Raw genomic sequence first — 8,606 nt, 5'->3', positions numbered from 1 at the left:
ATCGTACGGTTTACAATTTTTTTGGATATCACTGCGTTTTGTTAGATTATTTTTTTTTATGATTTACTGATTGTTGTTAGCTTATGGAATTATTATTAAAATTTATTGCCTTTCTAGAACAAACAAATTAAATTTCACGACTAATTTTTTTTTATTGATGTCATATTCACTTCATACCATAGTTTATCTTTTTTTTTTTAATAAAACTACTATATAAAATTAAATATTAATTTAAGAACATACGCGCATTTCAGCTGTTAAACAATTACCTTCAGTAGTTATAATGCAATTAATAAAAATTGTTTTTGTATATACATAAGAATTTCAAAGTTTTTTTAAAAACAAAACATATCAAATATTCTAAAATATTTCATTCTTGTTTTTTAATACTTAAAATTTTATTTCTTATTAAACTCTGCCACATTTTATTTTTAATAAACTTCAAAATTCTTACGTTTATATTTGGTTTCCGTAAACTTTATTCATACCATTTTACTTACAATAAAAATATCTACAAGTTTTATTTAAAACTTTAATGTGGTTATTATCCATTTAAAAAGAACGTATTACTCCAAAAATAAAATATTGTTTTTTCGACCTCAATATTTTGTTTTTTACCCTAGATTTCTCAAAAAGTACTAAAAATACAGTTGTGGGATTTTTTTCTTCTTTTTCAGTTTTTCAGGTCAAATTTCATTAATTTAGATTCAAAAAATTACTGATCTGGCTTAATTTTACCGAAAACTCAGAGATCAGAACAAAGCTTTTCTCAGCGACATTCGCTAACGAAGCGTTTCCGAATCTGTGTATGGTTATATGAACTTTCTTCTTTATTTTCATCGGTAGAAAATATCCTGAAAGTTTGTTTCATTCTTCGTAAATCAATTTATATGTACGTTTTAAGTGTTATTTTACAACTCATATTTAAATTGAACAACTATTTAAATTCAACAGAGGATGACAATCTACAAATTAATTAATTCTATTTAAAAAAAAGAATAATATTTTTAAAAATCATCTAAATATACAGGGTGATTCAGGAGGATAAGGCAAATACTTTAACAACTCATTCTAGAGGCTAAAAATAAGAAAAAAGTTCATATAAACATAGGTCCGAAAACGCTTCGTTAGCGAGTTATACAGGGTGAAAGATTTCGCCCGAGTTTCAGTTCCTCCGGGTAAATTAAGGCTTTCTGAAATTCTGGGAAGGTCAATTAAGGGTCAAAATTCGATTGTTTCTTATGGTTTTTGAGCTGGGAAATCGAAAAAAATAGGTCCCAGAACTGTATCTCTCTTAGTTTCTAAGATATCCCATGTAAAACGCCAAAAATAGGATAAAAAACACTTTTTTTTACGTTTGACGTACAATAACGTTGTTAAATTGGCAATAAATCTTACTTTTTTTAAACGTAAATTGTAGAGAATTTAATTATAAGAAGATTGATGTAAATAATGTCAACAAAAAAGAAATAAAATTTTAAACATGTCGACTTCTATCAACAACAAAACCGACGAAAACTTAGAAGAAAATGTTACAAAAAAAGAAATGTGAAATGTGTTAATGAATTTGGTCCATCAATTTGGTGATCGCCTCTAGTTGGTAATTATTATTTTTAGCCTCTAGAATGAATTGTCAAAGTATTGCCCTATCCTCCTGAATCATTCTGTATATTCCGTTAAGTGAAAAGTATTTCTAATTAGATTACCAGAAAAAAATTCATTTATGAAATTTCTCCTCCAAACTCCGTGATGGAATGATTACGTCTTTTCATCCGAAACGTTCCGAGTTCGAAAAGTACAGTATGATAAATTTTTATAACCTAAAATTTCTGCATTCACGCATAAGCTTAGAGCAAAAATGAACATCATCGAAAGTGGTCAATTGAGGGAAGAAAAATGATAATTATACGTAAAAAAAAGATATACGGAGTTGATCTAAACCTTTTTTTTTTTTATAAAAATTGGTTAAAAAGAAACTGCAGATTATGAAACAAAACTCACTGGACTATGGACAATAATAGGTTATTTTATGAAAAAATAAATTCTATCTACCAGATTGGTAATGGAGATGAAACCACTGTAATTTTTAAAATTACATGATAAATTAAAAAGGAAAAAACGTAAAAGAAATTTGCATCAAAGCTAATAATTATAAATAAATAAAATTAATGGTTGGAAGTATTTCCAACAGAAAGAAATTACCACGTTACATAACTGGAATAGTAGCTTTTCTATATATATAAAAATCAATATTTGTCTGTCTGTTCCAACTTAACTCGAGATCTACCGGACAGATTTGTCTAAAATTTTGCACACTACACTTTGAAGCCCTGCGGTGAACATAGGCTAATTTTTTTGGACCTCCGACATAACGAAATTTTACAACGAAATTTAAAACACTTTATTTCTTCCTTAAAGCTTATTTAATTTTCAAAATGACTTTGATTGCCAAGAAAAGTTTAAATTTTAGCTAACATTTTTTTGAATCGATTAATTTTGAAAAGGGCTGAGGTTTTAACGTACAGTTATTCCTAAGTTTCAATTGATTTAGCGCACATGCGTATGTAATTTTTACGATTCATTCATTTACAATTTTTTACAGCTGTTTAAAAACATAAATAAATAGCTGCTTTTGTTTATCATGTGTGTTACTAATTTAAAGCGTGTAAAGTATTCAACTGCAATCTTTTAAATTCTGTGATCTTGTTTCAAAACATCATATCATGCCTAAAAGTCATTCTTCAATCGGGAGAAATACAAAAAAAGCACGTATGATGAAAACTGTTCGTGCGGCAGTGACTGAAGACGAAAGACAGTCAAGATTGGAAAGCGACCGAATACACACAGCCCAATTCCGTTCGACTTAAACAACTGAGCAACGGGAAATGCGATATGTCACCGTTACTGTATGTGTGACTGACTGCACCTGCCTCCGGTTACTTGACTAATTAATATAAAATAAAAAGATTGACCACCACGGGAAACGCAAGTAATCATATAGCGCTAGCGAAGCTGCGACTGGGAGCTAGTAGTGAATAAAAAAAAATGATTCCGACACCAAAACAAAAAAGCAAAGTATTGCATAATTTTCTCTAAAAATAAGAATAAAAAATTAAAAAACGAATTACGACAAAAAAGAAAACTACATATATTTTACAGGTATCGAAAAAAACGTTAAGCTTAACAAATTAGCTTAAGAAGGTTTTCTCTGAATCTAACACCCCCTTCAATAGAGTCTAAAATAAGAAAAAGAAAATTTAAAAAGAAACTATTTTCTGCATTTTAGATCCGGGGTCTATAATTTAAAAAAAAATATAGATATTTCTTGATAGCTCTATAAATATGACGTATAAACTTACAAAATATATTTGAAAAATATTTAGAACGAAAGGAGGTAGACCAAAGAACAAAACAAATATTTATTTTAAAACGCGGGGGGAGTTGATTTTTACTTTCCCGGTCTAGATAGGGCTATAGTTCTAGAAGGGAAAGTATTGTAATCAGTCCAATAAACGGTTTTTACCGGATCTTGACGTTTTAACACTTAACGAACCCAAAAACAGAATGGAAATTTTTCGTCTGTTAATATTCATATGTACGTGTGTTTGCCACTAAATCAACTTATATCTCCAGAACTATTGGACCGATTTTCACCAAAATCGGTCAGATTACTTCTACATGAAGGGCATTGATGCCTATAAATTTTCAATTTAAAAGGTTAAGGGGGTGAGGTTGTAGAGCAAGGTATCTCGAGAATTCACCAAATTATGCTCATATTTTTCTTAGGCACATTTGTTAACGATTATAAAATAACAATATTTACAAAAGGACCTTTTCAAAAATCGCATCTCTACCTTAAAAAATTGCTTTTGTAGTCGTCCGCTATGTTGTGACGTCACAGGTGAGCGGTAGAATTAAATAAATTAATAATATTTAAAGTGTAAAAAAAAAAAGTAACTCGTTTTGGTGGGTCTCGGGTTATATCGCCCGGTGGACTCGGTAACTTGTGTGTTAAGGCTCGCGGCTACACCGGTCTGCCGATCATACAAGAAAAATTTGTTTTATGTAAGTTGTGAAATTACATTAGTTTAGTTAGTTTAGCCGACCGTCGCCGCTAGTCCCGCCACATTCGTGCGAATTAAATACAGTATGTAGGTGCGCTTTAGTAAGAATATTTGAATTAAATGAACAAAATAATATATTTAAATGAAATTATAAATGTTTTAAATTAAGTTATGTGTATATGTGTATGTAAGCCGTGCGTCAGAAACAACACACAGTTGTAGGACTTAACGGTGTAGTCAACTTTTTTATTGTAAAATGAGTTGGTATATTTAAATTATCCAATTTACATGAATAGAAATATAGCATAATAAATAAAATACAATCATTTATTAAATTAGTCCAGATCATAAAGAATAATAAAAAATCTGATGTGGGCACTACATGACTTCCTTGTACGCCTATTAAATTACATTACACATTTTTTACAATCACAGATTAATAATTTATTAATAAATCAATATGTTTAAATTCTAAAAAAAGGAAATGAAGTCGGATTCGAACCGACGTGCCTTCCCCTTGCACGATCCAAATATTTCATTAATTAAAATTTCATTTGGCTATAACTCTGGAACCAATGAAAATAAGTACCACTTATGATATATCGTTAAAAAGCTCTCGATGAGGGCTTATTACTGCAGTTAAGAAAATGTTCAAAATCCAACGTTTTTTGGTCTTTTTTGTATACTTTTGGTCCAGTCGATTGCAATCAGAAGTGAGGTGCACAACTAGATGTTACAACAGTCCTAAATCTAAAATTTCAACATTCTGCGGCTAACATTTTTTAATTATGCGGGATACGTACGTACACATAACACACCGAAACTAGTCAAAATGGATCCAGGGGTGGTCAAAATAAATATTTCCGGTGAAATCTGAGAACCGAAATTTTTCGCGATCACAATACTTACTTTACTTCGTACAAGGAAGTAAAAATAATCCTTATTTTAATTTCGATATTTAAAATACAGAGTGTCCCACATAAAACGCAACCCAACCTTGTATTGTTAGGTATTGAAATAATAAAAAGGCATGTGTAAATGTAAATGTAATTTTTATTATTACCATCCATTACCTTACATTTAGAGTAAATGTTGGAAGTGGCCGCCATCTTCTTGAATACAAGCTTCAATTATTTTTACAGCGTTTTTTGCAACTGTTTTCAAAGTTTGTGGCTGTATATTTAATACAGCTTGTTCAATATTGACTTTCAGTCGTTCAAGTGTTCGTGGTTTGTTGCTGTAGGCTTTTTCTTTGAGGTAACCCCGTAGAAAATAATTCGCCGCAGTCAAATCTTAAGATCTCCGTGGCCACAAGCCTCGACCGACAACACGATTACTAAAGAATTCCTCGACGAAATCAAAAGTTGAACCTGCGTAGTGCGATGTCGCACCGTCATGTTGTAGCCGGCAGTGTCTGTCTTCCTCTTCCAAGAGAGCGATGAACTGAAATAAAATATCTTGATATCGTTCTGCATTAATGGTGTACTCGAAAAAAATAGGACCGATTATTTTCTCCCGCGATATCGCGCACCACAAGCCCGACTTCTGCAGGTTTAATTGTTTTTCGTGATAAACGTGGGGATTTTCAACGCTCCAAATTTTACTGTTTTGGCTGTTTACGTAGCCATCCAAATGAAACCGTGCTTCATCTGTGAAAAATAACGAACCCATAACATTAATTCCCTCACGCAGAAATCGATGGAACCGTTGACAATATTGTAGCCGTTTTTCTTTGTCGGGCTCAAGAAGTCGAGGAACCGTTTGAATGCGATAACAGTCGATTTAGACAAATTAATTTCAGCAGACAAACGTCTGATCGATTTATTTGGCGAGGCGAGTAATCTGTCTTTGATTTCAGCGACTGTATCTGTATTCAACACTGACGCAGATCTTTTGTGTTCCTTGTTATTAACAGAACCAGTCTCTGTAAATTTTGTGACTAACCTTAATACTGATGTTTTGTTAGGAGCCGGTTTATCCGGGTACTTATGGCGAAACAAATCTTGCACTGCAACCGCTGATTTAGTACGACTCGACAATGAAAACACGTTCATCTAGCGAAAACATCATCTTGTCTCTAGCGATACACTGAACGTTATGATTGCATTGTTGTTACTATCGGTAGGGTTCTACTGCGTCGCCGGCGATGTTCAGATGTTGGACGAGTCCATTTCAGTAACGAGTAGGGGAATAAGCTTGACTTTTGAAATTTCATGGATGAGTGATTGATGGGTTGCGTTTTATATGGGACACTCTGTATAATTATTATAAATCTTTTTAGGTGCTTTTATCAAATACCGGCGGTATTATTTGTTCATTTCAAATGGGTGTTTTTTTTTTATTGTTTTATTCGTTGTTAATTTACGGGCTTCTACATTATTTTAATTTAAAGATCATGGAAAATTGACTGACTGACTACATGGCGGCCAGATGACCCTTATTGTATTGAGTATGAGTATTTTCTGGAACGGATTCTCGTTCTTTATCATGCGACGCCACGTAAATTCGTCGAAGTATGATTTCACGTGGTGCCTGGCAGTTTTCCTATAATTTTTATTCCGATATTTCAGCGAACCGTACAATCATTCAATGGTTTAAGTATGACTCTGAGAATAGATGAAATGGAATCGACGATTCGAAATATAATGACAGATCTCTTCAGTTTCCAGTGCATCGGTTTGGTAGGACGTCGGGAATCCGAGTACAATATGTTCTCGTCGTTAACGTTGGCTTTTATATAATTGAGCAAGATTTGAATTGGCCTTTCAGCAACTTTCACAACGAGATATTTTCTGTTTTCACGACAAATGTCTGCGGTTATGGGTAGACAAAACCAGTATGATTTTTGCGCCTCGAAAACAGCGTCTCATCGATTTCGTCAGTCATACAATTTCCTCGAATTTTACTTTGCCTGTGCTGTTCAAAATAGTCGACACACACTTCCCTAATAAAATTATCCCAGTCGACTTCTGTATTCATAACCAATTCACGGTGACACCGATCAACTTTTGATAATTCGAACGCCCAGCTACATATAAAACGTATGACGATCTCAAAACTGAGGTTTGAATTTTTCAGCTAAATACCGACACGCATTTTGACTTTCAACCGACAAATACATTTGTTGTAACGCGATATAACACGTCAGTTTTGTAATGATGCATAGCGTGTCCGTTGCGACTGACTTGATACCCGGTAGAATATCACTCAGTTGTACATTAGTCGGTAAATTCCAAACATTCATGTTAAGCGTTGCGAAGTTCTGCTTTCACGATAGACGATAGAACCAAGTTTAGGTAACCGGCTGCATTACATTTAATACCTAGGTATCCAGAAACTTAGTGAACTTACGTCATTGTGATAAACAAACTTACTCTTATTAAATCCTTTCCGTTCCGAGGCATTTAATCTTTAAATAGCATTCTTATATTGTTAAAAAGAAATATATTGGGTATTTAAACAAATAATAATTAGTGTTACCAGTATTCCATAAAAGTAAAATCTTTTTTTTACCAGTCTTATATTAATTTGCTGTTGAACTATGTATGTCAGATTCACGGTACGGAACCTATCAGTTGAATTTTGAAGCGCTCCCGCTTATCTATTCGTTCTGAAATTTTGGATTCAGGTTTGATCCTGATGACAACACATTTTAGTAACATTTTGAAGTTGCTAAGATGCACCTAAGCTGGTAAATGAAAAAATGCCTCTTGAACATAACCTAGTCTATTACGGTAAGATTGGATCTAAAATTCGCACGAGTTTGAAATACATAATTTTACCAAAACGTAGGGCTATACCTGCTATAACAACCGAAATGATAACACGCTATTAGTTTTATAGACAAGTGAGATATATATTAAGGAATACAGTTGCTACTAGAAATTCTGTAAAGTAGTGACCGAAGTTTTGGGAAAATTTAGTACTTTTTAACCGGATCCGAATTTTCGGACGAAAATCGCAAATATTTTGAAAACAGTCGGTTCTAGCGTTCCGAAAAATTTTTTCGACCCCCCTCGATGATAGTTCATCCGTTTCCAGCGACCCGTCGGATGATAATATTTTTAAGTACCCCCGGGGCGCCGTTCGAAAATTGGGGAAGGGGTGCAATCGGGTGCCACCGTAATATCTCGGCAACCGTTCGTTCGATTTTCACGATTCAAACGGCGTATGTATCAGCAGGTCGAGCGCTAACTGTTTAACTCATCGGGTACACTCTCGATCGACCGGATCTTGGTTATCCGGAAATTAAATTTCCGGCAGTGCAGTCGCCGGCGGAACGGCGACTGCACTGCCGATGGGCATGGGATACCATGCAGACGTGAGATGCAGGGGCATCTCGACGATGGTTTATGAGGTGAATATCACGCGGGATTCTGCGATGGAGCCGAGTGGGAGTAGGACCTCCTACTCCCAGATAAAGGTCCACCAGATAAAGGTCCGCCTTTATCTGGTGGACCGGACCGAAGTCCGTAATTTAATTTAACTTAAGTCTGGGGTTTGAACTAAATTTGAGTTCAACAAGGGAAACCAGGACTAAAT

This window comes from Lycorma delicatula, chromosome 12 (genome assembly GCF_047948215.1).
Source record: "Lycorma delicatula isolate Av1 chromosome 12, ASM4794821v1, whole genome shotgun sequence".
NCBI classification, from domain to species: Eukaryota; Metazoa; Arthropoda; class Insecta; order Hemiptera; family Fulgoridae; genus Lycorma; species Lycorma delicatula.
The sequence above is the reverse complement of the archived record's forward strand: the minus strand, read 5'-3'. Positions refer to the sequence as shown.